Raw genomic sequence first — 21,072 nt, 5'->3', positions numbered from 1 at the left:
ATAGTGTGAACTTATACAAATTACAAATTGTACGTAAACTTCATTGCACATAATGCATAAATGTTTTAGGCAAAATAAAATAAAGTGCATATTTTAATAGTCCTCACTTATGTCTTCAATTATGTCTTCAGAACTAACATTTCGTAGATGTTCTTTATTTAAGAGTGGCCGGACGTCTGATCATTTGAAATCTGTTGGAGAATTCAAGCTCACATTTGTATAATTGCATACTTCGGCTGGTTTAGTTATCAAGAAGTCAGTAATAAGACCTTGCTTATGACTATGCTGTAGTTTTTAAGTTCATAATATGGAGCTAAACAAATATCCAATTGTCTCGTGAATTTTACAGAGCGCTCTATTGAGGGATCATTATCCGTAAAGTAGCTTCCCAACTTTACGGATAATGTCCAATCCTTCCGTTAATTTCTTTAAACTGAATTCTTTAACGGATTCATCACAATAATAATCTTCGGCAGAATTTTCCATTTGGGAAAGTTCTGCCGAAGATTATTATTTCGAAACGAAAATACTGCATCATGTTCACGTTAGTAGGCCGAATGTGTGCAGTCAAATCACTTTAGACCTTAAAATCACCTTAGAATCCTTTGAACAGACGTACAGATGGCGCAGCGGGTCAAATTCTTAAAGTTCCAGTGGCTTTAAACTGCCGGAAGGCGAAGAAAGGTGTGCGCTCAAAGATTAGCACCCAGTGATCAGTGGCTGTGATTGGTTATTGTGTCAAGCAATCCAATTGAATGTTGTAATTTGTCATTAGTTGCTGTTTTATGTTTTCTGAGTTTCATCTGTTTTCAGTGCGTGAAGTGTGAACTGCCATATTTAGGTAACCGATATAGACTAGTTTTTAATATAGAATTTTCTATAAATAATGTATAACTTTTTTCCATATTCACGATGGTAAACAGTGTTGACGATCTACTCAACCCGGTTTTCTGCCAGAGCTTTTAAGGATTGTATGATTATTGAAGCAGGAGGTTGGAACTTGTGTATAAATAAGTAAAACGAGTTATTTCAGACTTTATTTGGTTCAATCCAGAAAAATAATAATTTCTCGATTGATTACGTTTTCCAATTTATGTGCGTAATATATGCTGTATTTAAAAATCGTATCAAAATTCAAATTATCCGTGTTTCACTCTGGCATTTGGCAATGATAATCTAATCTCACCACGAAACGTAAATTCTTTGTGCTTCTCACATAAACTGCGGGCATGAAGCATAGCTATTGTTCATTTGATCTTTATGCTTTCCATATTTAAAATTATTGATAAATTAAAGTATTCAAAGTTATCCTACAATGTCATCCTAGTTGACCGAGTGGTTAGAACATCCGCTCTCCTGCCAAAGGGCTGCGGATTCGTCTTCCGCCATGAGCATGGATGTTTGTGATTGTCTGTGGAAATAGTAGTGATAGTAGTCGGCGGTAGGTGGCGTTGGTGTAGTTGCGTCAGTTGGTGGATTGAGTGATTGGGTGGAGACAGAGTTGTAAAGCAGGTGTCCTCCCTCGATGAGTCTTTGGACTCCCTGGGGGTGTCAAATAATAATAATAATTAATTGCACTAAACCAATTAAGATGAGCCCTGATGCACTCTTAAAACTTTCATACATCAATAAAAAATGCAACCATGCGTGAATTTTGTAGCATAACTCACACGGCATCACACCAACCTAAATGGGCACACAACGCCACTGATATATACATGTATATATATATATATTTTTTTCCCCAATATTTTCGCTGTATATTCTTATGATGATTCTGAAAGAGTTATGCTAGCTTTCATTCGAATCCGAAGATGAAAACATTATTCTTATAATGACATCTAGTGTTTGTATTATGTAAACGAATAGGTTCAATTTCGTGAAACCTCAAATTATCTGAAATGTGCAAAATAACTTTATTCGTTTCCAGAAACGTAAAAAAAATTATCAGGCGTTTTAAAGAATTGATTCCACTTGTTATTTATGAACAACAAATGCTCAGGTTACCATAGATTAGCATACATCACACCCACAAATTTAAAATGATTGCAATATTTGTTCAGTGCCTTTTCCCTTAATATTTGTCTAACATAAACAAATATTCCAAAAAATAATGGCCATGCATTATGAATTATATATATTTATACATACGATATATATAAATGAATTATGGTCACACTACTTTGCATATAAAACACACGTTAATTAAAAGTTTCAATCTTCAATAAAAACTTTTAAGATATCCAACCTACGGCTTTTGAGATGCAGTCAGATAACGACTTTAATCCTGACCGCAAGCATACTCGAAAACTTTATTAAAATAAGTAAATAAATAAAAAAAATCTGCACCGTTGTCAAATCACCAAAGACCTGAGGGCAACTCCAGTAGTTTGTGGGGTGACCTCTACTGGTACATCCTCGGACTAAAAGGAAGCATAAGATAATAATGATAATAATAATAATAGTAATAATAATAATTTATTGATTGCTAAAATATTTACACATACAATAAACACCTGATATTGCAACTTATAATTTTACAGAATTCAGCAGAAAGTGCTGCATTTTTTACATTGGATTTCAGTTAAAAATTTTAATAATACTTTTTTGTCTCTCTCTCTCTCTCTCTCTCTCTCTCTCTCTCTCTCTCTCTACATATATATATATATATATATATATATATATATATATATATATATATATATATATATATATATATATATATATATATATTATTGTTTTATTTTTTTAAACTGTAATAACATTTCATTTATCATCATATAGAGTATTTGCATATATACAATAAAGTATACTATTACATTTTCTGTTCAATACACATGTAGAGTACAGTGATCTTTTTAAATATAAATGTACATTTTTTTTTAATATCAGTATCTTCATTATTGTTATACACTTTGTTTACTGTTTTGTTACATAATCTCCATTCTTTGATTATAAGGATTACGTGTAGATGAATGAGGCACATTAATCACACCTACTTCGAATCTTGCGTTAGCTTTTATGAAGAGAATGGGATTTAGCCTTCACTATATGTGTTGTTGCTACTGTTATGCATGGGATGTGGGCATTGGATGCTGGTGATTTGCAATGTGTATATTAGTGTTAATGGTACACTAACTTTGTTGGCATGTTTTCCAGATTTTGTGTTTTAATGTTCTGTAGTGATCTATGTGTTTTAACTTTCTTGGTAGGTTGTTGAGTTGCGTGGGTATCTGATCTGATCTCACAAAAGAACCGTATGAGTTGTTGAAGGGTGTTGGGATGTAGAGAGTTGTTGTAAGTCGTGTTATACGATATGTATCTCTGTTGTTTTGATAGGTGATGTTGAAGTAATTCCTTGTTAATGTCATGTAGTGTTTCAGGTGTTTTTCATGCTCAGGACTTTGTGTGTCGCTATGTGCTGGTCAGATATTGGTTGTTGCGTGTTAGGTGTCCAAATCACTGTTGACACAATTTTCTTATGTAATGTTTCTAATTTTGTTAGGTTGCTGTTCGATGTGTTGGCATACACTGTTATACCGTATCTGAGTAGGGATTCGCAGATACCGTGATAAAGGATTTTTTTTAGGTTGAATGGAATGATGTCTTTTACTTTGAAAAGTTTTGCTGCGATGATCCGGAGTTTGGTGTGCAGGTATTCAATATGTTTTGTCCATTTAAGGTGCAATCTATCTGGAGACGAAGGTATTTTGCATGTGTTACAGATTCGATTTCGGGACATTGGCAGGTATTTTTGTTATTAATGCAGCGGTATGTGTGACAATGTATCGATAGTGATGCGGGGCGTATGATTCTTGGGTTGTGTATTATCAACATCTGTGTTTTGGTGCCGTTGATTAGAATTGCGTTTTGGTAGAAGTATGTTGTGATTTCATTTAGGTCTTGTTGTGCTTTGGAGAGAGCCATGTTGATGTCTGTGTGGATTGCTAGTAGTGCGGTGTCATCTGCGTACTGAAATATTTGACTTCTTATGGCCATGTTATGAACATCGTTAATGTATATGTTGAACAGAGTGGGTGATAATATGGCGCCTTGAGGGACACCGTGTTTTATTTGTATACCCCAGCTGTGACATGTACCTATTTTTTTACTTGTGTTCTGTTTGAGAGGTAATTCTTGATCCATGTATGCAGTGTTCCTCTTATACCTATTGAGTATAGTTTGGTGAGTAGTATGTCATGTTCAAGTGTATCAAATGCTTTGGTTAAGTCAAGCAGTATAAGGACGGCGTACTTGTTTTTGTCGAGAGCATTGTTTATTGCGTCGGTGATATATCTTCTAATAAAGTGATGGTGCTTTTTGCTTTCTGAAAGCCGTATTGGTTTTGTGAGATAATGTTGTACTTCTGTAAATAGTTCTGTAGTCTGGTGTGTGTTATTTTTTCTAGGATTTTTGAGATGACTGGTAGTATAGCTATTGGTCTGTAGTTCTGAATATCGTTTCTTTTGCCGTGTTTGTAAATTGGCGTAATTATTGCAGTTTTTAGTTGTTGTGGAATAATGCCTGTGTCGAATATTACGTTCACGAGTCTCACAAGTACTTGATTTATTTATTCAATTTGTGTTATAACGTCTGCGAGTCTTATTTTTGTCTATTTCTGGAGTGGTCTTTGTATTTAGTTGTAAGAGTGCATCTTTCAGTTCCTGTTTTGTTACGGATGGAAAATACACCGTTTGTTGTTGACTTTGTGTCGGTAGTTTGTCAGTTCGTTTGGTAGTTAGTTCAGAAGGCCTGGACAGAGGGACGAATTCCCGATGATTGGAGTAGAGCTCTCATAGTATCCATACATAAAAAGGGAAATAAAACTGAATGTAAGAATATATTTCCCTACTGAGTTTTCCTGGTAAGATATATGCAAGTATACTTGAGAAATGGTTGAGACGAATTGTAGAAGAAAAGCTTGGTGAAGAACAAGCTGGATTCAGGCCAAATAGAGGCTGTCATGATCAGATCTTCACTTTACGACAAATAGTGGAAAGGTCATGGGAATAAAACAAAGATCTCTATTTGAGTTTTATAGATCTGGAAAAGGCATATGATAAGGTGCCAAGAGAGAAGCTATTCAATATGCTGCAGTTATATGGTGTCAATTGGGGCATTACATCAAGCAATACTTAGTCTTTATTTGAGTTGTAAGTCAGCAATTGAAGGAAGTACAGGAAGATGGTTTAATGTTAAATCTGGTGTGAGACAAGGATGTACATTATCCCCTCTGTTATTCATTATCTATACGGATCACATTATGAGGGAAAGTGGTATTAAACATGATATCAAAATTGGATATGTTAATGTCATTCTTTATGTGGATGATGTTATACTTCTGAATAAATCCACTACAAGTTTGCAAGATCCCCTGACAAAATTGAATCATCATCATCATCATCCTCATCATGGTATCAAGGATTTAGGCCTAGCATGGCCTGTTCCGGCCTTAGAAGTCATCGTTGAATCGTTTAAGAGGACGTCCTGGTTTTCGTTTTCCTAATGGCTTGTACTTTAAGGCTTGTTTTGGTAATCTTTCTATTTTCATTCTTTGAACGTGTTCCATCCATTTATGTTTATATTTTTTATTTTGTAATTTTTTCTATTGGTTCTTGGTTTAATTCTTTCATAATATCTTTGTTTCTTTTGTGATCAAATAGGGTATACTTTGCAGTTTTTCTCATAAACTTCATTTCTGCTGTTATTAATCTTTGTTTGTCTTTTTGTTTTATTGTCCAGATTTCGCTTCCATACATTAAACTGGTAGGGCTAATGTATTGTATACTTTTAGCCTGGTTTGTTTTTGAACTAGGTTTGATTTAAATATAGAGTTAATTACACCTGTTATTTTTAAATATTTTGCAATTTTTATGTTTATATCTTTTTCATTTTCATATGTGATCATACATCCTAGGTAGTTAAATGAATTCACCTGTTCTAAGATCTTGTTATCTATTACTATTTTATTTCTTGCTGGATCTTGTCCTTTAAAGGCCATAGTTTTTTATTTTTCCGTTGATATTATCATACCATAATCTTTGGATATCTCATTTAGATCCAAAATAGCTTTCTGTAAGTTATCTTAAGAATTTGTAATTATTATTTGGTCGTCGGCAAAGAGGAGAGTGTTTAAGTTTACTGTATAAGAAAGTTTAATTCCTTAATATAAATTTTTATTCCATTTTATTATTATTTCATTTAAGTAGATATTAAAAAGAGTTGCTAAGAGGGGACATCCATGTTGGATCCCTTGGTTTATCTGTCTCGTATATGATAGCTCCTGATTTAATCTTATTTGTATTTGATTATTTTCAAATATACTTGTGATAGCTTTTAGGATATTATTTGGTATTTGTCTTTCTTTTAATATGTTAAATAATATCTTTCTTTTAACTTTGTCAAATGCTTTTTCAAAGTCAATAAATGCAATATGTATTTCTAAAATTATATTCTCTTCTTTTCTCTATTATTAATTTTAGGCAAAAGGCCGGGTCTATACAAGATCGTCCTTTTCTAAATCCATTCTGTACTTCTAGAATAAAGTTTTCGGAATATTTAATTAGTTTGTTATTTAAGATTCTGCTATATATTTTGCAACAGGAATTTAGTATACTGATACCTCTATAGTTTTTAGGGTCATCTCTATTACCTTTCTTAAAGATAGGAATCACAATTGCTTTTTTCCATTCTATTGGGGGGATACCAGTTGAGTAAATTTGTTGACTAAATTGAATAACTGTTGTAATAGATATGGTATGAAGGTCAGTATTAAAAAGACAAAGACCATGAAAATATGTAGAATTGTTGAAAATGTCAACTGTGCTGTGAACGGAGAACCTGTGGAACAAGTAAAGCATTTCACCTACTTAGGCACGATTTTTAGTGAAGATGGTAAATTAAATATGGAAATAGGCAACAGAATCAACAAAGCTGATATGGTAGGAAGTCAATTGAATAAATTCATATGGAATAAGAGAGAAATTAGGCGGAACACTAAATTAGCTGTATACAAGACAGTGTTCAAACCAGTTTTAACTTATGGTTCTGAGAGCTGGGTCAGAAGTAAAACACTTGATGACTAGAGATCGCAGATATGATAGTCCTGAGAAAGATTAGAGACGTGAACAGATGGCATCAATGGCAATATCATATAAAAAACGAGTATATTAGGAAAGAACTTGACATTGTCAGCATCCAGGAATGCGTTAGCAGAGTTAATCTCAGGTGGTATGGTCACCTAAACAGAATGAGCGAGGAAAGATTAACAAAACAAGTGTTCTCTGCCAGGTTGGCAGCAAAACGACCCATAGGAAGACCAAGATATAGGTGGATTGATATGGTACAAAGTGCCTTAGATGATAGAAATATAAGATCTGATAATGTTGGAGTTTTGACAAGTAACAGACTGATTTGGAGGAAAATTGTAGATAGGAAGTTAGTAATGATGTAAATTTTTCATGTAGTACTATCATATCTTGTACACCTCTTAAGGGTACAAAGCAGGAATTTGACGATGATGATGATGGTAGTTTGTCTTTTTTGAGTTGTGTGATATTGTTTGCAATGGCATGGTTGAATTAGTTTGCTAGTTCCTCTTGGTTTGTGTCCTTACCGAAGCTTTTTGCAATAAAATCTTGTGCTGAAGTTTTCTTTTTTCGCGTTACTAATTCGTTGAGTGTAGCCCATGTTTTTCATGTTGTCGTTATATTCCATGAATTTTTGGAAGTAGTAGTGTCTTTTTGCCCTACGAATTTTTGTTCTTAGTTGATTTCTTGTGTTTTTGTATAAGGTTTGTAAATGTGTGTTACTGGATGACTTTAGTTTTTTCCATAGGTTTTCTTTTACTGTAATACTATTTAGTATGTCCTCATTTATCTTTGGATTGTTGTCTGTTTGTCGCCTCGCTTGTGTAGGCTTTGTTGCATATCTCTGTGAACTTTAGTTGAAAATTCTAGTATAATGTTACAGGATCATCTATTTTAAGTAGGCAATTTCAGTCTGTATTTTTGACATGGTTATCGACAATGCTCTTTAATATGATCGAGTTTTGTCGACTTTTTTGGTGGTAGGAGGGGGTGTAGGTAGCGTAATAAAACTAAGTTGAGACAAAGTAGTGATCGGCAATTTTGACGTTAATTACTGATGATGTATATGTACGGATGGGAACCTGTATGTTGATATGATCAATGCATGATTGTGTTAGTGAGTTATTGAGTATTTCTTCTCTTGTTGGGGAGTTAATGGTAAGATTTATGTTGTACTGACTTAGTATATGAAGGTATGTGTTAGTGGTTGAAGAAGCGTGATCAAGATTATTTATATTAATGTCTCCTATTAGGAGGATGATTCTATGTGTTGTACTGGGTTCGATGCCACCTAGCCATGCTTCTAACTCATGAAGAAAGCCGAGTGGATTATTATCTGGGGGTCTGTATATTGTGTATTTGATACTATGTTTATGGCTATTTGTGATTTCCAAAATTAGTGTTTCCGCATGTTCGAAATGAGTTTGTTTCTCAGTCGCATTTTATTTTTCTTTGATAAATGCCACGATGTCACCTACCCTTTTATCTGGTCTACATAAGTTGTAGCTTTGGTAATTATTAATGTTGTATGCGTAAATTTCTCTGTCGTTTATTGCAACCTGGGCCAGTATTAGCTCGTCTATGTTTGTCATGGTGAAGTTAAGCAGTATCAGTGTAAGCCAGTGTTTTTTTTATACTTCTTATGTTTGTGTGTATGAAGTCGGTATTGGTGGAAATGTTGTCTGATCATTTCTTCAAAGCGTCAAAGAGCTTGAAGTATATATTGTCTGACTGGATATGTTTCCCTATGTTTGAGATCTCCATTATATAGTTTTTAAGTGATTTCTAATCTTGTTCTTAAGGATGTGAATATTAGTGTTTTATATTGGTAAGCTGTGTAGGTCGGATTCTCTAGTGATTATATATACTCGAGTGTTTTCCTTCTTTCTCATAAATCTCTGTCAATCCTTAGTCCACAAGAACATGTAGTCTTTCTCTGTTTTTGTCTTACTTGCTTGGTATAAACGATTTTTAAAGTATGGAGTCCAGTGTTCAGTTATATAGATTGGTGTGTTGAGAGTTTCTTGTCAGTTAGGATCGATGTTGTCGGCCTTGTTTTCTTGCTTGCTGCAAGGATGGAGTCTCTCAGACTTCTGCTGGTAAAACAAGCGATGATTGGTGGCGGTCTCTCTCTTTTTTTTTTTTTTGTGGGCCACGGTTAATAGAGGCGACGTCTGTGGTTGCAACTTTAATGCCAATTTTTCTGCCGATCAGTTGCATTAGTTTGCTTAAATCTTCTGTCTTTTCTTTTGTTATTCCCTCAATTTGAAGTTCTGTTTTTTCTTTCTTTTTGTAGCATGCGCTCCATTTGACACTTGAGTGTGTTTACCTCTTTCCGCAGTCCTTCATTTTCGCGCTTGAGTGCTTCTATCGCTACCGTTAATTTTGGCTTTATTTCTCGCACGGTTTCTAACATTTCTTCAGAGGTCACGTTATTGAACTGTATGTAACGTTCATACTCGTCAAATTTTTTGTTGATTTGTTCCATGTGTGTATTTAGCAAGTCTTTAACCATGAGTTTAAATGCATCAAAGTTATCTGTAATTTTAGGATCAGGAAGCGGCTTACCTTGATGTGCGTCGTTGCTTGTCTTTGGTGTCTGTTCTTTGTTCTTCATTTTCTCACGGCATTGTAGACAGCACCGTTCGTTCCGTTTCGCGGCTCCTTTTGCTTTCCACGTGCTTTCTGAGATCCCCGAACATTGGAAGTGTTGTATTTTGCCACATCCAGAACAATGCGGCCCGTCCTCTTCGTCGATTAATTCTTATTGCACTTGTTACAGCTCATTGTGCTTGACCTTCGCTGTCTCGGTGATCTTGATACTTTCTTTCCATTAGCGACTGTAGTGCGATTTTTAAAACGGCGACGTCCTTTGTTGGTTGGTGACAGCAGTTCAATAATAATAATAATAAAGGCTTTTCCTCTACACCTTTATTTTATTGCTAGTTTTTTTTTATATTTTCCAAATACCCTCCAACACACAACATGCACCTCTGGTTTCCAGCTATTTGGGATATACATGACACGACCCACAATTGCTTTTCGCTTGAAATTTCGTCCTCTTGTCTGATATCTAATAAGGTTGAACACTCCCATTCTATAGCAGGACTTTATTGCTAGTATAAACATCTATGAGCCAGATAAATAACGAATTTATGTCAGCTAGAAAGAAGTCGATTTGAGATAATAAGCAATTTCTATCTTCTTGTTTACGAAGCTGTGGAGTCACGCGTTCTTTAGCTGCACAGCCAAAAACCTTCCCAATTCCTGCACGCTATCTTGCGCTATTCATTAGTGGCTTGCATTTTTGTAAGCTAACAGAGGGAATATAAATCCCAACGTAATTAATGACTACTCCGTTTCGCTTCGTCCGGATAGGCCACTCGGCTGACGTACACAGCACCAACACCATTATCTATAAAATCAAAAATGCCTGACTCCGGCAAACTCCCTGCAAGAAAATAGAAAAGCAAAACGCCGACGTTCTCACTACCAACTTCTTTTTAATAGCCCACGTACAACCTTCCCTACCTCACATTAGTTCATCGAGTCCACACTTGAGTATGAAATTCACAATTGTTTACATTGTAATGCGCAGGCGCTAACTTTTTATGTAATTATATAACTGAAGTTTGCTAACGGGGTGAAAGGGGCGGTGAAGCGCAATACATAACCTCTCCCACTTAAATGTCAACCTCACCTTCTCGTGGTCCATCCTGTTCTAAAAGTACAAACGAAGCACTGGCGACCGAGGGCGGTATAACCCTAACACCCTAACAGAGTAAATGCTGTTAAATATGGCTATCCAGAGGCGTTAGGTAGCAGCCCTACCACTGGACTTTCCCAACGACAGATTAGTAACCTACCCTGGGGAAATTCAAAATACTTTCAAGTCTCATCCAAAGAAAAGTCGGACGGATTATCAGGGAAAAGACCACAATTCAGGAAACGATAAGCGAAATTGGAAAAAGGAACACATAATAGAGATTGCAACATGGAATGTGAGAAGCATTGCACACAAAGAAGAAGAATTTGATAAACAACTAAACCAAGCTAACATAAAAATATGTATAGTAACAGAAACAAAGAAAAAACAAAAAGGTACAAAAGAAACAAACACCTATACACAAATCTACAGTGGGCTAAAAAAAGAAGAAAGAGCAAAAGCAGGTATAAAAACAGAAACCACACAAGAATCAAGTCACATAGAAGATGAATGGGAAAATTTGAAACAAATTCTCACTAACGCAGCAACAGAAACCTTAGGAATAAAGCGCAAATGGATTAGAAAAAGAGGACTACGAGACTGGAACAAAGAAATAGAAAATATAATAAAAACAAAAAAGGGACTGATACCAAAAATGACTAAATTCCAAAATAATAGAAGCAGAAACAGATTATAAAAGAAACAGTGCAATTGCAAAATGAGAAAGCCACAACCCAAAACCTATAAAGTAATAAAATATATAAACAAAGAAATAAAAGAAAAGATAAAAATACAACAGATTTAGGTGACCTATTTCCAAAATCTCTGGACAGATGAGAACAATGAAATAAAATTTCATAAAACAAAGAATGACCTAACAGAAAATATTACAATGCTAGAACTGAAAAATACGATAAAAAAAGATGAAAAATAGGAAAACACCTGGAAAAGATAATATAAATATAGAACTATATAAAAATGCAGGTAACGATTTAATGAAGGACTTCTGAAAATTTTTAATATGATTTGGATATCTAGAAAAACTCCTAACTCTTGGAAAAAAAGCACTGATTATCCCAATATATAAAAAGGAAATGAAGACGATTGCAATAACTATAGAGGAATTAGTCTGCTGAATATAGGATACAAAATATATGTCAGAATATTAAAAAAGAAGCTAAGCAGTATTATAGAGGACAAACCATGAGTTTGTTCTCTATAATACTACTAGAAGAACAAAATAGTTTCCGAAAAGGCCGATCCCGAATAGATCCAATTTTTACTTTAAAAATTGTTGTTTACATTATTAATAGAAAAGAGAAGAGAATTTCAAAAAGAAACACACGTGGCCTTTATTGATTATGAAAAAGCATTTGACAAAATTAGCAGAACAAATTTTTTAAAATATCAACTGATTTAAACATACCAAACCAATTTTTACAATCCATTGAAGAAATATATACAGGAAATAAATTAGCAGTTAAATTAGAACACATCTCAGAATGGAAAGATATATGAAGAGGAGTACGACAAGGATGTACTCTCTCACCTCTGCTTTCAATATATATATATAATTATAACAAAATCCGGAAACAGTATAACCCATTTGGTATACAAATAACTCCACAAATGATAGATACGCTACTATTTGCAGATGATCAAATAGCATTAACTACATCAGAAGATGATTTACAAAGATCATTAAATGATATCTCAAAACAATATAATATGACAACATCTAAAGAAAAAACAAAAATAATGGCATTCAAAGGAGAAAAACCCAATAAGAAGTAAAATAGTGATAGATAATAAATTATTAGAAAAAGTAAATACTTTTAGATACTTAGGATGTGATTTATCATAGGAAGAAGAAAAAGACAGACACCAAAATATCAAACTTTGTCAAAGTAAATGGCATAATAAATAATATATTTAAGCCATCCCTAGTATAAGCAGACACTAGAATCAGATAATATAATGCCTTGTCAAAACCAACTCTACTATATGGAACCGAAACATGGACCATAAATGGAAAAAATGAAAAATGAATTCAAACAGCAGAAAAAAAATGAAATTTCTCAGGATAATAGCTGGATATACCAAGTGGGATCATAAAACAAATGAAGGGATCTTACAATCCCTGAAAATAAAACCAATTAACTTCTACATAAGACAGTATAAACAAAAATGGCTAGAACATTTAAATCGAATGGACAATTTTACTAGCAAAAATACTATATAAATACAGACTACCAAAAATATTATATAAATACAAAATAAGTGGAAAAAGAGGAATCGGAAGACCAAGAAAGAGATGGCATGAGACCGGTCCATTTAAGAAGAAGAATTTAGCTAACGACATCACAAAAATACAAATCTAAAAGTAAAGCACAGCTAAAAATACTTTTAAAATTGAATCCATTTTCTTTATACATTACCTCTGAAAATTTGTACACACACACACACACAAATAATTACAAATCAATTTCTAACCCAGTAATTTCTAAAATTGTGTAGCAGTGGACTGATATTAGAAGAAAGCGTCGAATTAAAAGCACGTACAGTGAAATGTAATAATCACATAAGGAAGCACATAACGGACACCCTGGTGACCTGATTTCTTGGCCGGAAATCAGGCTTGGGTTTTTCTTGGGTTTCTCCCCTTAGTTCTGATTCTTTACCGAAATTAAAAAGATTTATTTAGTATTATTGTTATTATTAATTTTTTTTGCTTTGGAAAAATAGTCTTCAACTTAAAACAGAATCCAACATCATCCATTACACAAAAGATTAATCATTGCGGAAATTAAAGATATTTCGCCTACTTTTATACAAAATGCTAATTATATCGGTTTGTAAATATTCGCTTACATCCTCGGACTGCAATTATACGGCGAAATCTAGTTACGAAAAACTAAGGATTCGATGTACCATGGTTCGTGAGGAACGTACCATGAAGCCAGTAGTCTCGATATTGAAATATCCCATTGCCAAGCTGCTGCCAATCACTTTAACCCATTGATTCATGACGCAAGAAAGATTACGATCGAGTTCCTAAAATGATAATTGAATAGTTTTTTTTTTAATGTGACGCATTCCATAATAGGAGAGTCCAGTGATCGAATATTTATTTTATTTTGTATTAATAATAGAGACCAAGAATGGAATTTTTTTCAAAAAACTTCAGACATCAAAAAAGCAAAATGAGTTTTACAAGGTTCTGCTTTTTTTTTTTTTTTTTTTTTTTGGATACCTGAAAAAAGACATTTAGGAACATCTATGTCCATAGTGGGAATCCAATCCACAACCCATGTGTTGCGGAGCTCGTTTAATCATCCAACGTCAGGAGTATAAGTTCTTTTTTTTTAACTTATAAAATGATCAAATCCTCCTGCTTTGCCTAAACTGATTACAAACAGAAAGTAACGTGCCTTGCTGCTTTTTATGCCATATGTTTAACCAATATTCTTTTATTTGTCATATTTTGTTTAATATTCAAGTCTTGAGGTAAATCACTTTAAAAAAACGGATTTATTTTTAAAAAGGATTTTTAAAACATGTACTGGTGTGTTACATTTCCTGTTCATTTGACTATTTTCTTCTTACTATTAAGCACTTGCAAAATAATTTCCTTTTCTTACTATTAAGCATTTTCCATTAAAAATGAGTAAATAATAAGTAAATGAGTAAAAAATAATCTCGAGAAGGAATGGAAAGATAAACTTAGAGGTGGAGGAAGGATCTGGCCTGAGTGATGCAGCTGTCAAGGAGCTACACCGCCTCGTTGTTAGCCTTCGCTGCTCAGGTTCTCAGGCCCTCCCCCACCTGTGGGAACTAGAGAACATTATAGCTCTGGACAGGAAAATCAAGGGATGGTTATTGTGACCGTCGTTTTTTATGGGCAGTCATTATTCTTTTAGCCACTTCGCTTCCCTTGGCCATGTCTAATTTGGAGAGAGCAATGAAGAACTCCGATGCCGCCTCCTCGTCTATGTCCAGGGCTACCTGTACTTGCTCATGGGTTATTTTGCTGATGTCTTCAACAAATAGTTCACCCCATTTTGCACTAACTACATTGGGACCATATTTCCCAGTGAGGAGGAGCTCAGGTTCCCCTATTCTCACTATTGCATTTTTAAATTTTTCTGCCACCCCAGGGATACCTTTAACTAGATGCTTTAGAGTCTTCCCTGCTTTTGCATGAGGAGTCTCTAATTCTGTTTCTGCTGGTTTTATTTTTTTCATCTCCTTTTCCTCTGGGCTTAGTGGTCGTCTGAGGGGGGGGCCGCTGTTTGCCTCCATTTCATCATGTGAGGAAGCTTGTTTATTGGCTGTTTCTTCTGCATTAATTTCTTGTTTCTTCTCTTTCTTGGGTGTGAAGGCTATGGTTTCTGTGGCGGCTGCGTTCTCTTTTGCGGCCGTTATTTTGCCGTATGCCTCGTTTGGAGTTGGAAAAACCGGGTTTCCCGACTCTTATTCTGTAGTAGCTGTAGGCTTCTCTACTGAGGAGACTGTGACTGGTATAATAGCAACTCCCATCCTTTCTGCATGCGTTCTTGATGGTCAGTAAATCCGAAAATCTGGTCGGCACCGACTGTTTCGATGAGTGATTTAGCTAAACATCGGGGATGCAGGTCGGCATCCACTTCTATTCCGAGTGTCCGCGTACGCGGCAAAGCCATAGCTGGTAGGGGGGGACCTAAGCTATTCCCACCACTACCAAGTGTTTAATATTTCCCCAGTCCGGGTGTTTGGGAAGATCTGTAAATTTCCGGATAAATTTCGTGAACCACGATGAGACTCGTACCGATATTATTAACGGTTAAGAACAGATACTACGGAATGCTAGTAGCCTGTTAAGCTGATTTGCACAGACACTATATATATATCTAATCTAAGCCAAACGGCCGAGAAAAGATGAATGAAGAAATTCTTTCACTTGATCTCGTTATTCCCATGCTTTGCAAGTTAGGATCTGAAAATATGAAAATACTCCAATAATGCTCTCATGCATATATACCTACACTATAAGACAAGAGATACAACTTTCCATACTTTTCGTAATTTAATTGTATTATAAAAATGTTAAAAATTTAAAGGTGTATTACATATTTTTGAAATTTGTTAAAATATTCAAATATATTTAGATATCTCTAATTTTTTATAAAATAAAATATAAATCAAATTATTATTTTATAAAAAATATAATTATTTCATTAATTATACGACGACATCCATCACGTTTTTCCATTCACCACTTTTAGACATCTGAGCAATTATGCAAAATACAATGGAAAGATGGCAACGTGGTCTTGACATTGTTTTCATTTTGATGATGCTTAAGAAGAGAAACAAATCCTAATTTTGTCTCAATCATGGCCTGAGCTCAGTCTGTTGTGACAGAAATCAGTTTATTTTTTAAATCCAGATTAATTTTTTTAAAGAAAATTTTCAAAGATGTCCTTTCCACATGTTCGATCTCGTAATCTATAAATGCCAAGCATTTCGTCCCTAACTTGAAAATCTGAAGTCGCATATCGAACCCAAAATATCAACTGCACATTCACTAACATCTGTTGACTCATCTAATGTCAAAGAAAAATACAGTGTTTTAGATATTCAAGCAACTGATTTCTATGTCATTACTTTATCATTTTTGGAACAATTGTTGTTCGACTTAATTGTAAATTATTTACCTTTTAAGGAATAACATCTTTTATTTCTGGATCATAATTTTCCAACATAGTTTCAATGACCACAATCAATACTTCTTTTACTAGTTTTACTAGAAGTTGTGCTTTGAGGCCGATAATTTTATTAACCACCTTTTTGGCTATTAACTTTATCAGTGAATTTTATCAATTAATCAGTGAGACCTAGTTGACTGAAAATGATGTAGTTACCGGGATAGAATGCAAACGGTATATTGCATTTTCAGGGAGGATAGAAGAAATAGCACAGGAGATAGGCATTGCTGATGATAGCTGCAGAATTACAACCAACAAAATTAGAAGTTAAAGAGGATTTTAGGTCTGGGGGTGGGGTAGATGATTCATTTGAGGCTGTCTGGTGTGAGTTAGGAGCCAAGAGGACAAAATACGTTGTTGGGTGCTGCTATAGACCAGGGGTGCACAGGAAGATGTAGATACCATGTATCTGCAGATTAGTACAATGGTTGTAGGCCGAATAATTATTATGGGAGACTTTAACTATGGGGAAATCGATTGGAGGGAGGAAATGGGGGTATAAAAATATGGAAGTGCAATTTATACAGTGCTAAGGGATAATTACATGAACCAACATGCTATAGAGAGGACAAGGGGTTTGAGGACGTTGGATCTGATAGTAGTATCAGAAAATGTATCAATTACCAAGGTAGAACTCTCTACCTCCAATTGGGGAGAGTGACCATGCGGTCTTGTTCTTGGAAGTTGGCAAACACGTGGAATTCTCTGTCAAGAAGGAGTGTATGTTCAACTATAAGGCAGGTGATTATGAGAGACTCCGGACTCATCTTGCCATAGCTTGATAAGCTACAAGGAAAGAATATCACTAGTGCATGGTAAGTGGTCAGAGGTTGCTTCAGAGTAGCAGTGTCACACTGTATACCCAAGGTCAGGAGGATAAACCGAGTTGGAATTAGTATGGATGGGAAATAAAGCAAGAGCTGCAAAAAAAAATAAAACATTGTGGAGGAATATAAAGAAAAAAGTGATTGCCGTACTCATGAGCAGTACAAAGTGCAAGCGAGAAGGGAGATTACTATGGTAAGGAAGGCCAAATCAGACTATGAGAAAGAGAGAATTAGCTAAACAGGCCAAAGTAAACTCAAAAGAGGAAATTGATTAGGCTATGGACTTGGGGATAATGATGGACAAAGAGTTGAAGCGCAGAGGGCATATTGCAAAAGTTGGTAATATAGCTTAACGAATTACTTGGATGTTGAAAAACACACTAACAAATAAAGATAAGGAAGTTATTATCCCTTTTTATAAGACTCTGATTCAGCCACATCTTGACTATTGCGCAGAGATTTGGTCACCTGAATTTCTTGTGGGACAAGGAGGTGGTAGAGAGGATTCAGAGACGCGTGACCAAGATGGTGACAGGTCTGTGGAATACTCCCTACAAGGATAGGTTGAAGGTTTGTAGTTTACAAAGTTTAGTTGATAAGCGGGAAAGAGGGGACATGATAGAAACTTTAAGACATTAAAGGGATTTATAAAATTGATGCAAGTGAAAGTTTTCAGTATATGACAATTACTCAGAGAACTAGGAGCCATCCCTGGAGGTTGTGTAAGAGTGTGGTTAGCAGGGGTGTGCGGACCAGATTTTTTGCTTGGAGAATGGTGAGTAAGTGGAATGGATTGCCAGAATTAGTTGTGAGTTCTCTGACGGTGAAAGGATTCAAGGAGAGATATGATACGATTTGTGCGTATGATTGGTTGATTTGGGTCACCCTCGTTGAGTCTCAGGATTCCATGGAGATACCGTAAATAGTAATAATAATAATAATAATAACTTGAAAATTTACATCAAATTCGCTGTGAAAATTGTTAAAGTTGTATAGTTTTTAATAAGTAAAGTCTTTGTTACGTATAAGACACAATGGCATATTATTTACTTCCGTCAAGGCAAAATTTGAACTCATAACTTTCGTTAAATTTTCTTTTCACGTTTTTACAGTCACGTGCCATTCTATTTTTGGCAGGAATGTCGGAATCAATTAAATTGTCTTTACTTTTTGAGTTTTCACTATCATCTGAATTTGTTCATTCTCGAATCAGTCATTTATCCGTATTATGGATTGAAAATGAAATTTTGTTTAAACACTTAAAGTTGCACAATAAAAATACTGCGTGTTTGCAAGAGCATGCAAAAGGAATACTATTACCTACCTACACTTGCTGGAAAACAATTAAGCCTTCTGCTGCTACAGAATGTACCGAGTGACATATGAAAAAATTTGCTCGAGGCAGGTAGGGCAGTTGCCGCACCAAATTTGCGATAAAAAATGTTGAAAAACGTTGATTCATAAACTTGCGAATTAAAATAAAATAAGATTTTAGCAATGAAAATAGACAAAAAATATAATTTTATAATACAAATAAAAGAATCAATTTATTTTTAACTTTTTAAACACCGTTGTCCACTGGCCACATGTGACCAGTGCCCATGGGATTGCCACCTCTGATCTAAACTTTGCCTATGTGCTAGGATGTTGGTGATTACGGTACTTATGGAAATTCAGAAGTGAAGATTGGATTTCTGATCACTATTTTTATATAATTTAAATATTTGAAAAAAAAAAACATCATTGTTGGGTCATTTCTAATTTATTTTGGGCTAAATAATAATTCTTCTGTTGAGATATTTTCAGGAAGACCAGTAAAATTTAAATTTTGACTTAAAACTCCATTTCTTCCGGAAAAAGTTAATAGTTGGATAGATTTATAAATAGATTCATAACCGGATTAAATTCACTATGTTGCTATCGAAAAATTAGGAATAAACAGGGCAACGAGGAGTCGTAATCGTGTTATAGTCCACACCATAACACGATTACAGTTTGAACCACTTCGTATATACATGGCTGCATTTATAAGGAACGCATTCTTACAACGCCACAGTCATAATCAGTTGCGTTTGAATTTCCCACTGTTCTCTTAGTTTTCTGAGTTTATCATTTTGTAATAATAGAAATGGATATTTGCTAATGAGTTAATGAAATATTTTACTTTTTCAATGTGGTTACGCGTTTTCTCTTCATTGATAATAAACTGTATCGTTTGTTTCAAGAAAGTGAAGAGCACATATCTGGGTGAGTTAAGCTGATTGGTTATTGAGTTATGGAAAAATAAAATAAGGCAATGAAAACAGTACGAGGATGGTCTAAAATGTTCTCGGCCTAACAATGAAAAAAACGAATTTATAATTTCAAAATTATTTTTCAACATAATCTCCCTTAAGACTAATACATTTATTCCAGCGATGCTTCAGCGCCATTATCCCGTCCCTGTAGTGGTTCTCAGTAAGATCAGCAAAATACCCCTCTACAGCTGCAATCACCTCTTGATTCGAAGAAAAACGCTGACCAACGAGGGACAGTTTTAGTATTGGGAAGAGATGGAAGTCAAGGAGAGCCAAATCTGGGGAATAGGGTGGATGTTTCAACAATTCATAGTGCAGATCCCTTAATTTTCTCATTGCCAAAACACCTTTGTGGGCAGGTGCATTGTCCTGATGAAAGATGATTTTTTTTCTTCGCAAACCGGGTCTTTTCTCAGGAATTTTTTCGTCTAGTCTGGTTAAAAGATCGGAATAATATTCTCCAGTTAGTGTTTTACCTTTTCAAGATAACTAATAAACAAAATGCCTTTAGCATCCCAAAACACCGATGCCATGACCTTTCCTGCTAATGGAACCGACGTTTTCTTCTTTGGCGCTGAATGACCGGCTTCTGTCCACTGTTTTGACTGCTGTTTGGATTCTGATGTGTAATGGTGAATCGAAGTCTTATTCATAGTAACAAATCGATGCACAAAATCAATTTTAGTCTTGTTAAAACGCTCCAAGCACTGTGCAGAGATTTTCATGCGAGTGCGTTTTTGATCTGCTGTGAGCAAGCGTGGGACTCATCTTGCGCAAAGCTTTTTCATTTGCAATTCTTAATGCAAAATATATCTTTCGCGTTCTTTTGAAATCCGTATTGTTTCAGCAATTTCACTTTGACTCCTCGGTCATCCAATATCATGTCGTGCATTGATCAATGATTTCTGGCGTTATTACACTTTTTGGACGCCCTTCACGTGGATCATGTTCAAGACTGGTATGGCCACGTTTAAACTCGGCAGCCCATTTCTTAATTGTCAAAAACGAAGGAGAAGAGTATACCCATAAATGTTTATTAACTTCGAATAATTTCTTTTGGTGTTAAATCTTCTTTTACAAAGAATTTAATAACCGCACGATACTCAAGTTTATTCGTTTCTAGGGATACAGACAACACTTTTGCTTCAGACAGCTGTATAAAACAAACTACTGATAGAATGACTTGAAATTTCACATGGATTCTTATGACAGATGTACCAACTTAGAAAAAAAAAGTCTTTCCGATTGTGTTGCCATCTTTGGTCGAGGCCGAAAACGTTTCAGACCACTCTCGTACATTATATCAATTAATTAGCGTGTGTTCCTTGGCCGTTTTTCTTGTTTTGCGGATAAAGAATTATAGTTTACGTGAGATAATCTTGCCACCTTCGTATGCGAACTTACTTT

This window comes from Typopeltis vanoorti, chromosome 5 (genome assembly GCF_054136105.1).
Source record: "Typopeltis vanoorti isolate ZY-2024b chromosome 5, IOZ_Tvanoo_1.0, whole genome shotgun sequence".
Classification (NCBI taxonomy): domain Eukaryota; kingdom Metazoa; phylum Arthropoda; class Arachnida; order Uropygi; family Thelyphonidae; genus Typopeltis; species Typopeltis vanoorti.
The sequence above is the reverse complement of the archived record's forward strand: the minus strand, read 5'-3'. Positions refer to the sequence as shown.